This window comes from Megascapheus bottae, chromosome 5 (genome assembly GCF_031878675.1).
Source record: "Megascapheus bottae isolate mThoBot1 chromosome 5, mThoBot2.hap1, whole genome shotgun sequence".
NCBI lineage: Eukaryota > Metazoa > Chordata > Mammalia > Rodentia > Geomyidae > Megascapheus > Megascapheus bottae.
In genome coordinates, this window is record NC_143513.1 from 26,349,121 (window position 1) to 26,372,383 (window position 23,263).

General features: G+C 35.4%; 1 pseudogene; it reads left to right on the forward strand.

Annotated features, from left to right (window-relative positions):
- Nucleotides 1–18,854: 18,854 nt before the first annotated feature.
- LOC150063146 (large ribosomal subunit protein eL42-like) lies at nucleotides 18,855–19,241 on the forward strand (annotated as a pseudogene).
- The last annotated feature ends 4,022 nt before the right edge of the window (nucleotides 19,242–23,263 follow it).

The following is a 23,263-nucleotide window of genomic DNA, read 5'->3' on the forward strand; positions in this document are numbered from 1 at the left end:
CTCTTTTAGGAGAGTAAAATTTACATGTATCAAGTTTCACTTTCAATAATTTTGTGTTGCCAGTCCTGGGGCTTGAACTCAGGACCTGGGCACTGTTCTTGAGCTTTCTCGAGGCTAGTGTTCTAGCACTTGAGTGACAGCACCACTTCTGACTTTTTCTGTGTATGTGGTAACCAAGGATTCAAACTTAGGGCTTCATGCATGTAGGCAAACACTCAACTGCTGGGCCAAAGCCCTGCCCCCTACTCTCAATAATATTAATTGCATCATTAAATTGATCATCAAATCATATTTTGAATACATTTTATATATTTATATATCCTTATGCAGGTGCTGCTTTATCCATGTGATTCTAGCTACTAAAGAGGCTTATTATACCTACAGGATTGATGTTTGAAGTCAGCCTTGGTAAAAGACAAAAATGTCCATAAGACTCTATCTCTAATTAACAAGATAAAAAGCTGTAATGAATCTATGGCTCAAATGATAGAGCATCAATCATGGGTAAACTAATTAAGCCACTGGCTCAAGAGAGAGGGAGGGAGGGAGGGAGGGAGAGAGGGAGAGGGAGGGAGGGAGGGAGGGAGGGAGGGAGGGAGAAATTGTCTTCATGCTGTTTTCATGATTAAATAAAAATACCTGTGAATTAAAACTTTTTAAGTGATACATATATTCCTGTCTCAAATGATCTTGCCCTGTTCCTGAGAATTTAATTTACATAGGAAAATAATCCCAGGACTTTTACTTGCAAAAAATTTTAAGTCAACAGTTTTATCATTAATCCTTCTGCCTTCCATTAAGAACACTGAATATCTCTGAGCATGATAGCTCAAACGTGCATAAAAAGACCTTGAAAGCTGGAAAGAAAATGGGACAGAGAACTCAGAATCATCACAAGGTGAGCACGTTCAGCTTCCACATTGCCTTGTATATTCACACTAAAATTTTTAAAAAATCATCCTCAAGCTCCCTGAAATTTTCAACATGTGCCACTAAAATGAACTTCCCCCAATCCTGATCTTCCTCATCAGGGAACCAGCAAAAGGGCAACCTCCACAGCCAGGAGACTGAGGAAATGACCTATATGCTAGCCAAATGCCACAGAGGAAACTGTGGATTTCTTCCTCACTCATACAAGTAAAGGCTAAGTGGATGGTCCAGACTGGCACACTCACAAAGCTCTTAGGACTCTACCTCCAAGATGCTAAATGTTCTTCCTGGAAATACACTAGTAAAATTCCACTCACTCCACCCCTCCCAGTGTTAGCACAAACCATTTCAACACTAACAAGATACCCTAAAGACAGAATAGATAAAATGATAGACAAGAAAACACAGAAATTATATTACTTTTAATGAATTTGCAGAGGGCCAGACTAGTAAAAAAAAAAAACTCATCTAAAATAGCAAGGTTAACTCTTTTAGCAAGGTTAACTCTTTTCCAGCCATACCTCCTTTTGCATGGAAGTTACAATGGGTTTGAAGTGGACATTATCTAAATCAAGCTTCCCTTCTAGTTTTTTTCCTAATCTTATTGTAAAGGTGATATATAGAAGAGTTACAGCTTCATGAGTCAAGTACTCCATACATTTCCTTTTAGACAGTATCATCCCTCCCTCATTCTCCCCAATGTTTTCCCTTCCTGACTTCTCTTCCCCACCCCTGCCACAAGTTGGATAGATCATTTCCAACATAGCACAGAAACTGTGTGACAATTGGATGAGCCAATTCAACAGAGAAAGCCATTAGACACTATGTTGGAAATGAAATACTTTATCTTTTACTACCGTGGTCAAACTGTGACAAGTCTCTGTGAAAGGTAGAGACAGAAACCTGAGTAGCATATCTTGGTAGGGGGAGCCCTGAAACATACCTGTGTTTCAAATAGAACCAGAAATATCACCATATTTTCAAATTATAAACAATACACAACAGGGCCGCCCAGAACTATTGGACACTACTAGAATGTGAATCCCTCTAGATCAGGAAAATATATTTCCTTTTCTTCTCCATGTTTCCTTGTTTTTAATCTGCCACACTAGTAACTTCTTGCTAAAAACATAAACATTGTGAGACTCATGAAACATACTGAAATGCTTTTCATAAATAGGTCTCAAAGATCTGTAGTGTGTGTGTGTGTGTGTGTGTGTGTGTGTGTGTGTGTGTGTGTGTGATCTATGAAGCTGAGTAAACCCCTCAGATATCCTCTGGTGACATTCTAGCAAGGTGGCCTAGAGAAAGGTTTCAATGGAGAACCATAACTTGGTCACTATTCACAGGACTGAGAATGAGGCATAATATGTAGAACTAGAACTCCCTTTCCTGGCAGCAGTAATGTGTGCCCTGCTTTGGGTATCAAAAGAGGCAGAATGTCAAATATGGATATCTAACAACATTCTGGCAGTAATGATATAGCATCATCCTTCTGCCAGAAAATTTTCAGAAAAAGCAAATTCAAGTATTGATTTATCTAAGATCCACAGTCTAAGAATGCAAGCTAATCTTTCCAGGTTTCAATAGAAAAAAATCATGCATGTGCAAAAACCAGAATGATCTTAAGATAGTACAGAATATAACAGATGCCAACAGTGAGATAAGAGACAAGTGAGAACTGCCTCACAAAGACTGCGAATCAACTTTAAATCAACAAAGATTTTAAAAATGCTTTCAGAAGCAGGAGCAAACACCTTTTGAGACAATTGTGATGGAAAATCAAAAAAGCTAGAGAGACACTCTTCTCAAAGAAAGTAGCACTAAAGCAAAAATATGTACTTATGACATTAATGAGCAAGGAGGGAGCTCAGATAAATTCTTAAAAGAAATTGTGGAAACTTCAGGCCCGGTATGGTGGTGTATGCTTGATTCCAAGCTTTTCAGAAGAGGAGAACAGAAGGCTGCCCAAGGGAGTCCTGGTTAGGAATAGTAGGAGTGACCTCCCATTTCCATGAACAAGTCAGCTGTGGTGGTAAACATCCATAATCCCAGGAGGTATAAATGGGAAGACTGCAGTTTGAGGCTCACACATGATATCATCTAAAAAATACTAATTACAGCATGCAAAAAGAATAGGGCCATTTATTAAGTGGTAGAACATCTGTCTAGCAATTATGAAGCTAAGAGCTCAAAATGTGCAATATTATAAAGCATCTAAAAATCTCAAAATTTTAAAGCAAAAGATATACCTACTGATTCAAGAAGCTGTTTACATGTGAACCGCAATAAATACAAGGAAATGGCTGCCAATGATATCTAAATTCTAAATTCCTGAAGATATTTAAAAATCTTGAAATTCCCAGGGAAAACATATCGCACAAGATCAAGCTCTTGTTTCCGTATGCTAGTTAATTTCATGTAGCTTCCTCCTATATGACCTTATGTACCTAGATTTTGAGCTATTGTAATCCTCTGCTAGGAGAGTCTTACATGTGTACTAATTATTTCAAATGAGGGAAACCATCGAGCCTATGTTCCTGTGCATCTGGCTTACTTCACTTAATATGATTTTTCCAAGTCTTTCCAAATCCTTATGAATGGGACGAAGTCATTTTTTTCTGATGGCAGCATCTTGTTGATCTACTCATCAACTGAGGGGCATCTGGGTTGGTTCCGTATCTTTGCTATGGTAAATAGTGCTGCATTGAAGATTGTTGTGCTAGTAGCTTTAGTATGTCCTTGTTTCTGGACGTTTCTGCCCAGGTTTCTTCAAACATGAATACCTTTTATCTCCTGTCTCCAATGCCCTGACTAAGCTTATAGCTCTTGTTTATGCACCTAAGATGGCTGAAGATGTACTAACATAGTACTGTTTTTCCAGGGCCATGTAATAAATCTCCTTTGTCTGCCTTTCAAAAAAAAGAAAACATTGAAATATAAAACCACAAAATATATGATATAAAGTTATTTTAACCTTGGACAAGTAAAATCTTCTATTGTTGCATGATTCCACTTTTTGTGGCAGTACTGGGACTTGAACACAGGTCCTCTTGTTCTCATTTGGCTTTTGTTCTCAAAACTGTTGCTCAACTACTTTAGCCATACCTCCACTTTTCAGAATTTTGCTGGTTAACTTAGAGAAAAAAGTCTAACAAACTAATCTGCCTGTCTTGTTTTCAAAGAATTCTCAGATTTCAGCTTCCTGAATAGCTAGAATTAGAGACATGAACCACTAGTATGATTTTTCCACTTTCTTCCTGATGTTAACAAGGTGTCCACTTCATTATCAAGTAAATTTTGTGTCTTTGGTGATTTTTTCTCATTATCAAGTGAAATAATTTTTCCTCTATTCCCAGATTGAGTTTTGTCATGAATAATCACTAGATTCTGTTAAACAGTGCTTCTGTATTAAATGAGATGCCTCAGCAGTTTTCCTTATTGTGTTGGTGACTAAATTCTGGATTTTATCAAGTTATTTCTTTTTGCTATGTCTTTAGTATAATTTACTCTATACAAGGATGAATGCAATTTGTTGGTGTATTGTTGAAAAACTTTACAGTTGCTTGATGAGGTATAAGTTTGTAGTTGTGCTTTGTTATAATATCGTTAGTCTCATAAAATCTCAAAAAAATGGAGCCAGTTACATTTAAAATAAATTTCCTTGTAGAGATAATGCAGAAATGATATAATTTCTCCCTCAAAACACTGACAAAATTTAGCAGTGACAAAAGCCAATATTGATATTTTCTTTACTAAAGTAAATAATGACCTTTGCATTTGATTAAGTAGGTAGATACAGTCAGATTACAGATTTCTACCATGCAAAAATCACTTATAGTTGGCATATCTCAGGAACTGGTTCATTTAATCTGTTGTCAAATATACGGATGTACTCTTTTCTTCGAGTACATTTTATTCCCATTTTGATGTATATAGAATCACTAATGATCACCCATTTCTAAAAACAACAATTAATATTTCTAGTATATAATTTTTTTTGCCAGTCCTGGGCTTGAGCTCAGGGCCTAAGCACTGTCCTTGGACTTTCTCAAGGCTAGAGCTCTACCACTTGAGCCTCAGCACCACTTCCAGCTTTTTTCTATGTATGTGGTACCGAGGAATCGAACCCGGGTCTTCATGCATGCTAGGCAAGCACTTTAACCACTAGGCCAAACTCCCGGTCCCTATAATTTATCTTTTCAAAGGATGAATTAACTTGCTATTTTAATAGTTTCTATTCCTATCACATTTGCAGTTTTTTTTCTGCCAGTCCTGGGACTTGAACTCAGGGCCATGGGTTTTCTCAAGGCTAGCATTCTACCACTTAAGCCACAGCAAGACTTCCAGTTTTTTCTGTGTATGTGGTACGAAGGAATCAAACCTAGGGCTTTGTGAATGCTAGGCAAGCACTCTTCCACTAAGCCATGCTCTCGGATCTCATTTTCAATTTGTTTGTTACTGTTACTTTTATTCTGCATTCTTTGGGCTCACAATGCTTATCTTAGAAACCATACATTTATTACAATTCTTGTTAAAGTCAAGGACCATTTTAAATTTTAAGGAAAAAAGTGTTTAAAATTTAGAATCAGTGTACAACCATGACATCTAAAAAATCTTAATTTTTCCACGTTAATATTCATATTACACTATAACTAAAAGTCACAAAATTCATGTTATATCAATACATCCCCTAATGTCTTTTCTTCCTCAAGTCAATTGCCTTTGGTGGTTCGCAGAAAATTTTATGAACGTTTTATTTCAGTGAATGTCACATGAATGAGTAATTGACAATTATTTCTGTTTCTGACATTGATAAAGAATTCATTCCACCCTTATTCACTCTAATGAAGTGTTAATACTCATGACTGTGCAAAACTCCATATCACTCACATAAAATTGTGGATAATAAACCTGATTTTTCCATTTGAAAAAACGGTTCTTGCCTTTATTAAGTTGTTAGTAGAGAGAATTGGTATATTGGTTTTAGATCTTCCTTTCTTTCTAATATGTAAATTTAATTGAAAATTTTCCTTTTTAGCACTTTTTACTTTATTTCACAGATTTTAATATCTTGAGAATTCAGTCATTTAGTTTCCAATATGTATTATGTTCTTCTAGAACTTTTTACTTTGGCCTTGTATTCTTTGAAAATTTCTTTGAAAATATTTTAGTTAATTGCTAAATATTTGGGAAATTTCCAAATAACTTTCTGTTAATTATTAGTAGCATTGTTATTTCATAATGTTGTTGGTAACACTTTAATTCTTTTAAAATTATTATCGTGATTTTCATTGCCTATTATATAGCATATTTCTGTGATATTAAATACCAATTGAACTCAGATGACAGATACTGCTGCTCAGATCAATTGTCTTCCCTTAGTTTGTCAGATATTGATAAATAAAAGTTTCAGTTCTCAAGCATATGACGAGAAAGAGGCTCATATATTTCTCTATAGTTCTCCATGTTTTGGAACGACACATTTTGATCCTCTATGGCCAATTGCCTCAATTGTCTGTAATACTAGCATTGAATTGGCAGAGATAAGAAATGCACTAGGATTTCAAAACTTAGGCTTCATGGATGAAGAGTCCAAGTATGGTAGTTGGCACATATGAATCTATGTCCTTAGAAGAGTGAGGCCTAGACTACATAGTGAAACTCTAACCTGAAAAAGAAAGAGAGAGAGAGAGAGAGAGAGAGAGAGAGAGAGAGAGAGAGAGAGAGAGAGAGAGAGAGAGAAAGAGAAAGAAAGAGCACAAAGGAAGGAGGGAGGAAGGGATGGAGGGAAAAAGAATAAAGGAGGAGAAAGAAAGAGAAAGAAATTGAAAGAATAAAGAAAAGGAAGGAAGGAAGGAAGGAAGGAAGGAAGGAAGGAAGGAAGGAAAGAAGGAAGGGGAAAAAAGAAAGAGAAGGGATTCAGGGAGAAAGAGAAGAAGCAAAACAGAACATATTTCAATATTCTTCAGGAGGATAGTTCTTCATGCCATCAAAAACTCCTTATAGCTTCTCCCAAGAGGTGTATATTTATGAGGACACACTTAATTTTTCTTACTTTTCTTTTCTTCTTTACCCTCTTCCTCCTGTTTTTTCAAGAGGCAGTCCATTTTCTAGCTACCCTCTGTTGCACATACTGAATGGTGTCTTAGATTATGGGTATTTAGTTCATAAAGCTTTGGAATGTGGTATGTATGTGAGAGCACGCATGTGTTCGTGTGCATGCATAAATGTGCATGCATGCAGGTAATTAGCTCAAGTGGTTTTAGGGCAATTCTCTTTATCAAGTGGCAGCTTGGGTCTTAGGTCTGAATATTTTTTCTTCAAGTGAATTTCATGGAGTCTGCTTTGAATAGGCATTGTTCAGAAACCAGACAGATATGTATGCAGAATACATTTGTGGATTGCCTCTTGGCTGTTTCTTTTCTGAGCTCCATTCACCATTTGATTCCTAGGCTTTGGTTTATAGATTCTTGTCCCTAGAAGAACATAGAGCTTTGTGCTATTTCTCCTGCTCTGTCTCCACACACCAGGCCGGTTTCACATAGCTGAGGGCTAAAAGCTTCAAAAGTCAGAAGCCTTTGAACACCCTCTCAACACACCTTTGAATGTTCCATAGTCACATCCTGCTTACTTCCATTTACACTCTGCTATCCAGAAGGTGTTGCTATCGTATTGTGTTGAACATTTTATTTGATCTGGCAGGAGAGTTACACTCCTTTTGTTTCAAAAATATTAACTTTAGGTAGTTGGACAAAGGAGTTGCCACTTAACAAAGAAGTTTATGAAAACAATTCCTTTGATCAATGCCCACTCTCTCCAACATTCTCACCCATCTCTCCCAACTTTCTTTAATTTTCTGTGCTATACATTGAATTCTTGACTGCATTCTCTCTTCCTTCTTCTCTTCATTTGTCTACCCCTCTCCCTTATACCACCTTTTTCAAGTATCCATTTTGTAGCACTAATGTGAACTTTGACTTTTTCTTTCAAAGGAATTATACTAATTGAGTTCTCTCTTGTATCTACCATATATTAGTTAATATATTTATATACATTTGGGTATCACTGAACATGTTTACTTTATATGTTACAAATGAATTCTAGGTCTCTCTGGTCCTGCTATTTCTTTGCAAATTATACAAGTAAAATTTACAATATAAGTAAAATTCAATTTTGTATAGATATATATTTTTTCTTGATCTATCTGTCTATAGATGAGTATCTGACCTAATTTCATACCTTGTGTATGGTGAATAGGATTGCAATTAACATGGTTATACTAATGGCTTGACTGTATCCTAATTTATGATCTTTTGATGAATGCCCAAGAGTGAAATTGTTAGATCATAGGGATTTTCCATGTGTTGTTGTTGTTGCTTGTTTTGTTTTGAATAAACTCCCATACTGCTTTCCAGGGTGGCGCAACAAGTTTACTTTCCCACCAACAGTGTGTTAGGGTTCCTTGGCCACCTCCTTGCCAAGGTCTTTTATTAATTTCATACATGTATTACTATATGAAGACACATACATAATTACAGACTCATGAATACAAGGAGGCAGGCATGAAATCTCATAGAGTCAAATCATACTTATACGTATTTATCAGTAATGACACATCGGTAATAGGTGATCGTGCCAAGAAGTGTTTTCAGCATGAATGCTACGAGGCCACTAGGAACTAGGAGCAGAAGGAGAAACACTTGTGCTCCTCTTGGCTTTACCTTCCTAGGGCCGGGACTATAGGCATGAGCCACCATCTTGAGCTTTCTCATATTTATCAAACTGATCAAGCAAGTCTCTACTATGATTCTTTTTAGCAGAAAGCATTCCACCTGCATCATCAGGTTATTTTTCCCAAGTACATCTCCTTGCTTCTTCCTAGCTATAGCTGCTATTACTTAACTGGGCCAGAAGAAGGTTTAGAGTAGCTCCTATCTTCCCTTCCTCAATTAGCCTAGCTTACATTCACCCACAAGGTTCTTCTCCTTAGTGGTGTTAGTCCATTGCTTCCTTTGAAAAGCACTCCTGGGGGATTGGTTTCACCACGGAAAGGCCAGACCTCCTAATGTGCTTTGCTTGTCAAATTTTAATACAGCCCATGAAATAGATCACTGTGATTATAAAATCATATTTATATACCAAGATCTCAGGGACAAAGTCTTCCATGAAAAAAAAATACTGTGAAAACTGGCAATGCTCTAGCATCCAATTTAATGACTGTAAGCATTCCAACAACTGATATGATCAAATACAATATGAAGTGGATTCCATATTGGTGTCATTTCCAAATCTTAACCAATCACTTGTGTATATGTACATAGCTCATGGCAGCAGTGAACAAAGATGCTGCATTAAAAATTATATGTAATTGCATAATATAAAATGGCAATGTGGCAGGTTAATGAAGTTTTGGTTTTGTTTCCACTTCTCTTCCTTATAAATTCTAATTATCCTATTTCAAGTATTGAAATCAATAGATAACATGTATATTATACAAACTCTTTCAATATATATAGAAAAATACTTAACTGGATTTCAGGGTTTATCTGGTTTTTCTCTATCTAAATAACAGATTAAAGTGAAATAAACTTGGATATTGAGTCTCATTAAGATTCATAAGACTTTATGAATGAAAGTATAAATACAAAATAATTTACTGAGAAGAATCATTTCAATATTCTGATAACATTTCTTTTTATTCGCAGCACACTTTCTTGAACTACTCCAAAAAAATTTTGTCATGGGTTATCATCTTTAGACCCATCCATTCTTATCCTTCTGAGTATATTTGTAATTTGGGAGATGCACAGTGCAAAAATGTATAATTCTCTGAAAATATACTATATCTATCTTAAAATTAATATTATTTTTAATGAGCATAAATATGGATAATTTGCCATTTTGAATGAGGGGATACACATGTAGTATTTCCTCATTATACATCCACACTTGAAAATTTTATTTAGAGTGGTTTGATTTAAATCAAATCAACATGAAATGCATTTGGAATATTGCTGGAGGAAAAAAGAGCAAAATGAACAGTCACTTTCAATGATGTACTTCAAAATGCAATGCATTATACATCTTAATTAGTTGTGAAAGGGAAATACTAACGGTAGTTTAAAATACAGTCTTAAAATGGAATATCACAAGCGCAATAGTTCCCAACTGTGGTCCTTGATTTGTAAGTAAAATGGTCTCCCATGAGCCCCTATGTATGCTATGCAATTTAGCTACCAAGAGATTCATGCAATCTAAGCTGAAGAGTTTCTAGAGAATTTCCAAAGCAATACTGCAACTAGCTGAAAACATGAATATATAAATCAAATTTAACCCTAATAAAAATTCACCCTCTTCTATAGATACTTGTGGATGAAAGTGTAGATCACATCATTTCACATTCTTGGTGTGGTCACCCATTTCCACTGGATTTCCTGATCTTCAGCTCAACACTACCACCATACATTTGGAGCCACAGTCCCACTTCCAGTTTTCTAGTGATTAATTGGAAATAAGAGTCTCACATTCTCTACTGCCTGAGCTGGCTTTGAACCATGATCCTCAGATCTCAGCCTCCTGAGTAGCTAAGATTACAGATGTGAGCCACTGTACACGGCTGAAATTTAAATTCTTTTTAAACGTGATTCTAATGGTAATCTGGACATCTAGAAAAATAAAAGAAATCCTAATTAGATGGCAGATCTCCATCCCTCACAAGATTCTTCTGGATAAGGTACAGTCCAATCTGCACTCAAAATCTAAAATTATAAGTTCATCAGCAAAAAGATGTGCAAAGAATATGCATAATTAGAAATAATTTTTATAGGATTAGATCTCTAGGTAAATCAGATTATATTACATGATAGACAATATGATGAGGGCGAATTGGGAGGCTTAAAAGAGTAGTATATTGAGTAAGAAGTCAGAAAAGGCAAGACAACATTATAAATGAATATATTCCGTATCAGTAAATAAAAAGGAAGTTTACGAAAGTACATTTAATTATTTAGGAGAATGTATCTCCATCTGGATTTATTGATTTATTAGAACCAGAAAACACACTAAATTTGGGTTTTATTTTGGTAGAAGTAATCCCTAAATATTTAGTGTCCTACACTGGTCTTTAATATTAATATTTCTTTGTTGAATGTATTATAGATATTGTAGCTGTTAAAATATGTGACCTATGTCAAACACATCATGTATTATACATAATGGATATTAGATATATATTTAGCATGAGAAAGACATAGAAGATGATTATGGAGCTGGGCAAGTTCCAGGATATGCAGTGAGCAAACTGGATGCACAGCAGTGCATACAAAAAGTCTCAGAACCAGGGCAATGGAATTTTTGATCCAGTGCAAACCCAGGTGGCTCAAGCCTCAAGAAGAAATAATAGTTCAATCTGTGTGAAAAATCTAGAAAAGACCAAAGATCAAAGTGTATATCAAATGATTTTGTTAGGTCTTTTTCTTTCATTGTATTCCTTTCCTTGTTTGAATCAGATGTAACATAATGAAGGACAATGGCTGAACTCAAATGTTCATTCAAGCCATGATTTTCTTACAAAGGAGACGTTTATTCAGAAATACACACCCACCACATTTTCTTGATCCATTCATCTGCTGAGGGGCATCTGGATTCGTTCCATATCTTACCTAGGGTAAATAATACTGCAATGAATATAGTTGTGCTGGTAGCATTAGTATGGCCTTGTATGTGAACATTTGAGTAAATGCCCACAAGTAGGACTGCTGGTTCCTAAGCAAGCTCTATGTGTTTACTCCTTTGAGGAACCTCCATACTGCTTTGTGGAGTGTTTGAACAAGTTTACACTCCTACCAGAAGTGTAGTAGCTTTCCCTTCTGACCCCATCTCCTCCAGAATCTGTTACTAGATTTCTTGATACTGGACATTCTAACTGGGGTGAAGTGGAATCTCAAAGTTGTTTTGATTTGCATTTCTGGCATATATACACACTGGAATTCTATGCTGCCATCAGAAATAATGATATTGTCACATTTTGTAAGGAAATGGAAAGACTTGGAAAAATGAAGTAAGCCAGACCCAAAGGAACATAGGCTCCATGGTTTCCCTCATTTGTTATAATTAATATATGTGTAGAGTACTCCCAGCAGAAGATCACAATGGCTTAATACATCTGACCATATAGGATGATACTAAGCAAAATGAACTCCAAGATATGGAAAGAGGTCTTTCTTTGAAGTTGTTTTTAATATACTGTGTGAAGGTTTTTCTCTTTTCTTTCATTTACCCCCATTGGTTTATCCCCTGTTCTCACTGTATCTAATTTTGGTACCTGCTGTATTGTATATACATTTACTTGAATTAGGGAAGGGAAGGGGAACAACAAAATGATAAGACAAAAAACAAAGTGTGAGCCAATGTAATAGTCATAATCACAAGAAAGTATGTTGGAAGTGAACTTTACAACTTGAGAGCAGGGATTGAGGGAGAAAAAGTGGGAGAAATTCATGGGGGGATTAGCATAGTATCATAGTATTAATGTTTGAGAAGAAATGTGCTCACTACCTTATGTATGTAACTGTAGCCTCTCTGTACATTACCCTGAAAATTAAATTAAAAAAGAAATACAGAGAGGAGGTTGGGGAACATTGGATGAAGTTTCTTGGTACCCTGTATACATGGCTCAGTCAATTTAACAGTATCAGGCTCAACATTCCACCCAATGGCTCAGCCCTACCAAATACATTTCAGCTCCTTAATTAATATGCTGAGTAAATAAAAGACTAGTTAACTTACTTAATCAGACTAACGCAGAAATGGCAGTTATGAAGGAGATTATAGTTCCAAAGACAATTCCCTCTTCTACAGTAACAGAATAAAAGCTACACAGTGTATAAGTATATTTCCAAACCTTAGCAAAGTATGACATGGTAATTTGGTAGAGTCATTATTAATAAAAGGAAGTAGATATAGCAGATATCATTTCCATAACTATGTCATAACACATTATATCATATCTTGTTTATATTCACCAGACTGTGAATAATAAATATAGACATGTCTTTGACATACCTTTAATGAAGAAAATGATAGTAGCTTCCTACAGGAGATATAAGACCTGAGAAAGAAAGCATACAACAACTTACTTAGGACAATTAATAATTCTTTGTACATTAAGCTATGAAAAGATCATGTCTCTGTCTATTAAGTTATACTATTTTTATTTAGTTGTTTCCATATGTATGTATACATGTATGGATATATGATATTTAAATACATTAATATATTACATATCATGTACATAATATATAATACAATATATATTATATGGCTTGGTCCCTTTCTTACCTTTTACTTATCCAAACTCATAGAAAACCCAGTCATTTCAATTGCGTTTGAGCTGGGGATATGATACCAAAATCTAATCTAGTCTAATTCACACTAAACAACAGCCAACAGAGAGGAGGTAGATACAGAGAGTTTGCCAGCTGGTAGCACCTATTGAAAAGCCATGTTGAATATTTGCTGAAAAGATTGTTGTTGTTTTTTTTATAACTTGGAAGAAAGACCTTCTTCCCACTCAAGAAGAAAGCAGAATTTGTAGCTGTGCACACTCTAAAAGAAACATTCACAAATTGACCATTTGTTTATAGCTGGGGAAGATAATGATCCAAAAAGAACCTTCCAGAAAGAGAGAGGCCAAACTCTGCAGCAGATAGTTGGCAGGAAACAGACACCGGCATCTAAATGAGCAGAATGACAAAATCCTTCTCAATGCCAGCATGAGATGAGATTCAAATTCTTCTTTAGCACAATCCCTCTGTTTCTGGGAATCAGTTGCTGTTGTATTTTGGTCAATAGTCTTTTTCTTGAGTGGTACTTGTATGTTCCCCATTTTCAACTACCATTCTGAAGACAAGGCTTCTCCCCTCCTCCAAACACTAAAATGAAATAATCAATGAATTATAAAGCTTCTTAAAAGTACAGACTACAGTGTAGAGCAACCTGAATATCAGAATGAATTCTGTTCAGTTAATTATCCAACACAATGATTAGCTGATAGTTTAATTCACTTTTCTTCATTTTCTTTATAAAATTCAGATCTCAAATTTGCAATAGTAGAATATTTAAGATTTATTTGAAGACATCCTTGAAATTTTCCCATTTTCTACTAGGTGCCTATAAAATTGTTTTTATATACAAATGGAAACAATACAAATAATTAGATGTGTTTGGCATTCTAGAAATACGAATATTTCATCAGTATTATCAGAAATACTTAAAAAAATCCTTTTTTGCCACTCCTGGGGCTTGAACTCAAGGCCTAAGCTCTATCCCTGAGCCACTCTGAGCCCAAGGTTAGCATTCCACAACTTGAGCAATTGTACCACTCGAGCTTTTTCTGTTTATGTGGTACTGAGGAATTGAACCAGGGATAGGTGAGCACTCTACCACTAGGCCACATTCCCAGACCTCTATTCTATTTTATAAACTACAGACGTTTAGCCTTCTTAGAAGCAATAATCCTAGACTTTGTATTTAAGTAATTTAGTAAATAAATGTATCAGTATGATAATACAGTTTTTAACATTTAAAAGAGTTAGGACACAATAGCTGGTACCACAGCTGTCTACTGCATACCATTTTAGAAAGATTTTATATTTAGATTTGATACTGGAGGCTATAATAAAATTCAAAGAAAAGTGGAACACTCTTAAGCCAGAATCAGTGACTGAAGCTTATAATACTATCTACTCTGTTGAAAGTGGTTAAAGGATCTTGGTCTGAGGGTAGCCTGGGGGATATAAGATTCTGAGAGATCATGGAAGAACCAGCCATTGTCTGGGTGTTACTGATTATACCTCTCATGGCTGCTACAAGGGAAGAACAATGCTCATCCCAAGATACAGGGAAGCAGAAACACAAGGATGGAATGCAGGTGGTTCTACACACAAAGTTTCCATCTTGAAAAACAACAGAAGAAGGGATGAGGATATGACTGCTGTGGAAGAGTATTGCCTGGCAAGTGTGAAGCATTGAGTTCAAACCCCAGTATCATATTTATAAATACATACATACACATATATACCATATATATGTATATATATACACATATGCATACATATACACCAACATGTATATAATATATATACAAGTGTACATTCATATGTATATGTAGATATGTGTAAATATATACTTAAATGTATATGTAAATTTCCCTTAGAGTAAAACTATCCATAATACTCTTACTCAGTAGTGATAATGAACTACAATGCACTAATCTGATGTCATGTACTCTGGATTTATTGGGTATTATAATAAATCAATCAGGTTTACCTGTACAGATCATTACTGATTTTTTGTTACTGATTTTTTTGTTCCAGATACTTTGTACTAAATTAAAATGTTTCTATACAACTACAAAATGTCAAGCCAAGCAAACCAAATGCTTTTATTATTTTTCATTATTCTTTTCTTGATTTACAAAATGTCAATTTACAGAAAATATAATATAGTACAAAATTTTTGTAAGTAATTAAATTAGTTGCCATGATACCTTAGACCACCTTTCTATATGACCTATTTTTTATTTTCTACAGAGAAGGATCCTTTCTTATATAATCACATTGTAATTACCAAATCAGAAAATGAATATCAATACAATAATCATTTAATTCTCAGTACTGCTCAAGTATGTAATTTCTTCTAGCAAAGCTTTTAAGTGTAAGATTCTGAGAGTAAACATAAGAAAACTGGTAATTTGAGTGAAGTCAACAAAGCAGTTCTTTAGCCAAGTGCTCTCTAGCCATAGGATAAAACCTGTGAATGATCTAAGAAGCAAATGTTCATAAGCAGCTCAGCCACAGCACAAACCTAGATGATCATAAAGATTAACAAAAGTGCACAAGCCAGCATGAGAGAATTTTAGAATTTATGCAGAGTAACAGCAAATCCCTACCAAGTGTCAGTGCCTCACACCTGTAATCCTAGCTACTTAAGAGACTAAGAACAGAATACTCTAAAATGTTGCCAGGCTGGGCAAGAAAATCTGTAAGACTCTTATCTCCAATCAGCCATCAGAAATACAGATGTGATATGTCTCAAGTGATAGTAAAAAGGAAGGAACAGAGCCCAAGCCCTGAGATCAAGTTTCAGCACCAACACACACACACACACACACACACACACACACACACACACACACACACACATGCGCGCGCATGTGCACATAAAAGTACACAAACTGGTTGATAAGTTGGATTTGTTTACAAAGTATTTAGTAAAAAAGTCTAATAACGTCTATAAATTGTGTTTTCTATAATTCAGATTACAAAAAGTAACAGGGCAAGATGCAAGCATTATTTTAAAGCATAGTAATCATCTTTAGGAGGAGGAAGGAGATTGAACAAGCATGAACATACAGGAGATCATTTAAAATATAGTAGTAATGTTTTATTACTTCAGCCAGGAAGTGGCATTCGTGATGATAGTTATATAATTGTTTAAGCTCATTTATGTGTTAGAAATATATCCAAATATGCTTTTGAGAGATTACTCTGGTTGCTGAATGGGTTACTGGCAGCCTGCTTGAGAACAGGAAGACCAGCTGGGAAATTAGTACCATAAGCCTGCCAAGGGATGATGTTGGCTTCAACGAGGGTGTTGGCAATAGAGATGGAGAAGAATATAGTTGAAGTGTGTGTTTTGGAAGGTAGAATCAATTGATTTTCCAGATGGAAGGGTGCAAATACTGATTAAAGAGGAAACTACAAGACAACTCCAAGTTATTTAGCTGTGTTAATCAGAGGGCACTGTACAATTAAAATTAATTCACTATAGAGTGATTGACAGTCAAGGGATTTTTTTTAAAGCACTTAGTTTTGAGCACTTTTTCTATTGCTTTTCTGGTCTGTTTTACTTTTTATTATAGGTTTTTATGTTTTAACTATGAAAAAATTTCTCTTTTTAAAAGTTGAAATATTTCTCCTTTTCTAATATAAGCATTTAATTGCTACAAACTACCTTGTCTAAAGAGCTTTTGTTTTGCCCAATACATTTTTCTATGCTGTGCTTACACTTTGAGTCACAGGCTATTCCAGGGAACTGTGATTGTGGACATTTTGCATTAGGTACAGGTAGAGATAACTCCTCTTTAGACCTTTGACAGATTTCTGTGTCAAGGTCCAGTAGATCACGTGGGTTACAGGTGTGTCCATTTCAGGCACTGGGAACTTAACCCCAATGCAACCTAGTCAGACAGTCGAGTATAGTTAAGTAGTGGTTCTTCACTAAATTAATGTGATTGTAAGAGTGGATTTATTAGGACAAATATGAGAGACATATTGAAACTATAATTAGACCCATGACACAGTTTAGTTTATCTAGAATTTGGTGTCCATCAAAGACTGAATAACTTCAAAATCTGGAAATTTGTTATAAGCACTGGTTCTGGGGGTTAGAAGGCTCAAAGGCACTCTCCCAAGGTAGAAAGCAGAAAGCTAAGAAAAGGTGAGAGCAAGAACTTGGTGATGATTTAGCACAAGAATCAGTGCAGATGCTGGTACCATGCCTTTGGGCTGGCAAAGACAAATATCTTCATGTATTTTGTTACACTAGCAAGAAATGGATAAAGATGTCATCAGTTCCTCCACTTAATAACTGAATGACTTTACATAACACATTAAAACTTTTGAGCTATTGCAGCTTCCCTAAAATGTTAATGATAGGCATTAAGTAACATTTTTATAAAGGTGTCCTGAAAAGGTAAGGAAATGATTCCATGAAATAATGATTCATTATAAAATAATCTACAGGGAAAATATTTTCCCCTAAATACCATTGTACTTTCTCTTATAGTACATAGTATATTATATAATGCTTTACACTTTATAAAAATTTAGATGAGCCAGGATGAAAACCAACATCCTAAATGATCGTGTCAGATTTATATGTCCTAGGTGAAGAGTCTGGTCTATTTTCAAAATGTCCATAGCTTTCTGAACAAGTACAGAGGAGAAAATCGTTGTTAAGTATAAACATGAGTTGGATTTCCATGAGGCTGTTCATATATTTGTTCTGTAGCATGATTACATTTGTCTCTGTCTCTTTCACTTTGTGCCATTGTCGGGCATGAACTCAGTGCCAGGGCATTGCCTCTGAGCTTTTTCCCTCAAGGCTAGCACTCTACCACATTGAGCCACATGACCACTTTTGATTTTCTGGTGCTTAATTGGAGGTCAAGAGTCTCACATGAGCCACCAGCACCTGGCTTCCTTGAAACATCTTGAAATTTGACTAGGTCACATAAATTTTTGAGTTTATATAGGACCATTCATCCCATTGCTTGAAGTGCAATGTGGAATGAGGGAGTCCTATTCTTGCCTTGCTGGCATGTTAGTGGGAAAGCTCCACCCTCTCTCCTTGAAGTAGGATGTTGGCTTAAGTACATAGGACTCATAAAACATCAAAGTATTCATTCATAACAAATGCTCTTCCACTTCAGCCACACCTTCACTTCTAGCATTTTGCTGGTTATTGAAAATAAAAAGTTGCAGGGTTGGAAGTTTGGCCCAGTGGTAGAGTGCTTGCCTACCATGCACGAAGACCCGGGTTTGATTCGTGCATGCATACATAGAAAAAAGCTGGAAGTGGTGCTGTGGCTCAATTGGTAGAGCACTAGCCTTGAGAAAGTCCAAGGACAGTGCTCAGGCCCTAATTTCAAGCCCTAGGACTGGCAAAAATAATTTTTCTTGAATTTGTTTGACTCAGCTATCTTTGAATGGCAATGCTCACATGTCAATCTTCTGAATAGCTAGTTTTATTGGTCTGATCCACCAATACCTCGTTGTATACACTTTTTATTTATTTATCTATTTGTGTACACACTAAAAAAAATCAAGATCAGGTGCTGCTGCAGGTTTCATGCCATCATGGTTAACATTCCCAAAACCCGCTGGACTTTCTGTAAGAAGTGTGGCAAGCACCAGCCTCACAAAGTAACACAGTACAAGAAGGGCAAGGATTCTCTTTATGACCAGGGATAACGTCGTTATGACAGAAAACAGAGCGCTATGGTGGTCAGACTAAGCCAATTTTCCAGAAAAAAGCTAAGACCACAAAGAAGATTGTACTGAGACTTGACTGTGTTGAGCCCAACTGCAGATCTAAGAGAATGCTAGCTATTAAGAGATGCAAACATTTTGAACTGGGTGGAGATAAAAAGAGAAAGGGGCAGGTGATCCAGTTCTAAGTTGCAACTTTTATTATGAAGACAGTACCACCGTGATATCTAAGTTCCAGCTTTTGTTATGAAGACAATAAAATCTTAAGGTCAAATTCAAAAAAAAATCAAGATGAAGAAATGCTTCTCCATTCTTATCCTTTGGCATTTCCATTATCTATCATTGGACATTATAAAGTAAGTGCCTTTTCTGCATTTACAAATAAAATTGTATCTCTTCTTTAGCCTGCTCCTGTGACAGCTTGATATATTTTTTCATATATTCTATTGCAATTATTAGAAGGTTTACATTATATTCACCAGATAGAAGGTGCATTACTTCACAAACATTGATACTCTTTCTCATGTCTTAGTCCCCATTTCCCTCCCCCCACCCACACCCCCTCATTTTGTTTTCCCCTTCCCTATCCTATTTCATATAACCAAATAAGCATATACAATATATCAGATAACAAAGTGAAATACTGTAACAATACGAGGTAACCAAGGGACAGCAAAAGAGATGAGAGATAACATAGTACAATAAGGACAACAATCACTCCTTATGTGGCTTTTGTTTCTATGTCCTGGAGGTCCTTTCATTTAGTGTCATACTATAGGTTTTGCTCTATTGTAAATCTCTTCTAGGAGAGCCCAAGGTTTCTACTGATTATGACAAATAAAGGAAACCACTGCACCTATGTTCCCTTGAGTCTGGCTTACTTTACTTAATATGATTTTTTTTCTAAATCTTTCCATTTCCTTACAAATGGGGCAATGTCATTCCTTCTGACAGCAGCATAGAATTCCATTGTGTATAAATACCACATCTTGTTGATCCACTTATCAACTGAGGGGCACCTGGGTTGTTTCCATATCTTTGCTGTGGTAAATAGTGACAGCTTGATATTTTAAGTGTTCAATTGACCTCTAAATGTTGAACCAACTTTATAAACATGGAACAAAACATGCTTGGCTATAGTACCTGGATTTTTTTTATTATACAATTAACTAACAAAACATAAATTTACACCATGCATCTTTTATGTATTAGTGTTTATTTCTAGTGTTTACACCTCCAAAAAGCAAACTCTCTCCCTTATATCTTATTTTTTTTCATTTATCCATTTATACCCTAAGCAAAACACCTTATATTTTACAATTGTTCTCCATTACTTTCTGCCTTGTTCTACCTTTACCTAATCCCAGAAGGTTTCTCAGATGCAACACACATTTGACTCTGGCATTAGCAAAGTGATCTCTCAGCCCTCTATGTGTCAGATTCTGTCTCCTAATTGACAGAATTCCCCATCTTCTCTCTGCTCATCTCATGAAGTCTTTCCTCAGGAAACCTGCAACATTTTCTTTCTCCTTCTGTGGTTTGTATTTCTCCAAGCTTTTTCTTCATCTCAGTTATTCTTCTATTGCCTTCATTACAAATTTTCCTATCGTGTCTTGAAACAAAAGAAAATCTTGGTGTTAGTGGATGGCTCGTGCGTATAATCCTATTTTTTAGCCTGTTTCAAGTTCTTTTCTCCTATTTAAACCTAAAACAAATATCTGTTTGGGAAGAGGGATTAAATACACATTTTACCTTTCCATCCAACGTGTCTGTGATGTGTAATAACTTTCTTTCTTTACCATCCATTATTCCTTGTTTCTTTGATTGGTGTATTGTGGTCTAGGCCTGAAATATAAATCCCAAGAGTGCTAAAATCTGGGTCTGAATATCTCCAGTAACAAGTCTAAGAAAAATTGTTCCTATCATCAGAAGTCCTAAATAAAAACTTTCTGCTGGATTCTTAAACAACCGTATGTGAAGTGTTTTCAAAATGTAAAACCTATTTGGACTTTCAAATGTTAATATTTTTCCTAGTTATGGTAAATTTAATTTTATCTCATCAGCCCTGACTTGAAGGGAAACTTAATTTACAAACAAAAACATAGTGTTTATTTCTACTTAATCATCATAAATTATGGAATATGTATGTATGTATATCAATTGAATTAGACACAATAAACAACTATGAGAGCCTATATATCACAAAGTCAAAACAATTTTGCTCACATAATTAAAGATCCTGACCCCAGGATATTTGTTTTTTAAATTTAATTTAATTTAATTTTTTAAATATTTTTATTGTAATTGATAAAAGGGTTACATGATATTTGCCAGATAGATGGTGCATTAATTCACATACATTGATACCCTTTCACATGTCTTGGTCCCCATTACCCTCCCCCCTCACCCCCCATCTTGGTTTTCCCCCCTTCCCTATCCAATTTCAAGTAACCAAATACAAATATATCCAATATATCAGATAAAATGAGATACTGTAACAATATGAGATAACCAAGGGACAGCAAAAGAGATGAGAGATAACATAGTACATTAAGGACAACAATCATTCATTGTATGGCTTTTGTTTCAATATCCTAGAGGTCCATTCAATTAGCTTCATACTATATGGCCTTATGTATCAAGGTTTTGCTTTATTGCAAATCTCTGCTAGTAGAGCCCAAGGTTTCTACTGATTGTGACAAATGAGGGAAACCATTGAGCCTAAGTTCCTTTGAGTCTGGCTTACTTCACTTAATATAATTTTTTCTAAGTCTTTCCATTTCGTAACAAATGGGTCGATGTCGTTTTTTCTGACAGCAGCATAGAATTCCATTGTGTACAAATACCACATCTTGTTGATCCATTCATCAACTGAGGGACATCTAGGTTGGTTCCATATCTTTGCTATGGTGAATAATGCTGCAATGAACATTGTTGTGCTAGTGGATTTAGTATACAAGATAAGGATGCCCACTCTCTCCACTCTTCTTTAACATAGTATTAGAATTCCTAGCCAGTGCAATAAGTCAAGAAGCAAGCATAAGGGGATACAAGTAGGGAAACAGGAAGTAAAACTATCCCTCTTTGCAGATGACATGATTCTGTATTTAAAGAATCCTATAGACTCTACTCCCAAGCTCCTTGACTGATTCAAAACTTTGGAAGGGTAGCAGGCTATAAAATTAACCCTCAAATATCAACTGCCTTCCTCTACACCAACAGTGAGAGGAACGAGGCAACAATCAGGAAAGCAACTCCATTCACAATAGCCTCAAAGAAAATAAAGTACCTAGGAATTAGCGTAACTAAGAATGTAAAGGACCTTTTTGATGAAAACTTTAAAACCCTGAAAAAGGAAATTAAAGCAGAACTAAGGAAATGGAAAAAGCCTGGGATATTTGAATGGGACCAGTGAGTTCTTCAAAGTAGAAAATCATTTCCAGATATAGGTAGTAAGGAAGATAAAGAAGTGGTATGTAAATGTAAGAGGTATTGGAACACAGATGCAGACCTTGAAAATCTAGTGACAGAAAATTCGGATTCATTCCAGGCTTTCAAAATAATGAATATTTTATGATTATTATAATAGAGAGAGCCATGATTATACACCTTTAAAACCTATAGCAATGAACTTGAACTTTTGAAGCTGCTGAAGTTTTTTGTGGCTATTTTCATTTTGTAGGATGTGGAGCTGAAATAGAACTTTTGCTTACTTAGAGCAAAGTGAAACAATAATGACAAAAGTCCTGGATCTTTTTTCCAGGCTGGCAATGAAAGGGGACTGGATTTATTTTTAACTCAGAAGTGTGAGAGCCTTGTTGCAAAACTATGCCAAGAATTCTTGAATTAATTTTTTCATTATATTAAAGTTCTATATTGTACTTATTTAGTAACTTTTGCTTAGTATTTTTGAGTTATCAATTACTCACAATATAGAACACTTTAAGTGAACTCAGAGGTTTTTAAAAACAACAGTCAATAAATATTAAGAGCACATGGTCCAAGAACAGATAAAATAAACATTAATAGGGCAATGCATTCTAACATCTTTATAATTGTATTTATTGTACAAAGACAGGAAAATTAATTGAGCAGGAATGAATCAATTTATATCCTATCTACTCCATATAGTGCTATTATTATCACACATGTCCAGTTGAATTGTGATTACCTCGTTATCCTCCTGTCTCCTTCAAAATGTGCAAGAGCTTTGAGCTCTGGAAATCATCCTAATGTCATTACAAATATTCATAATTAAGCAATCAGTCTGTGCTGAA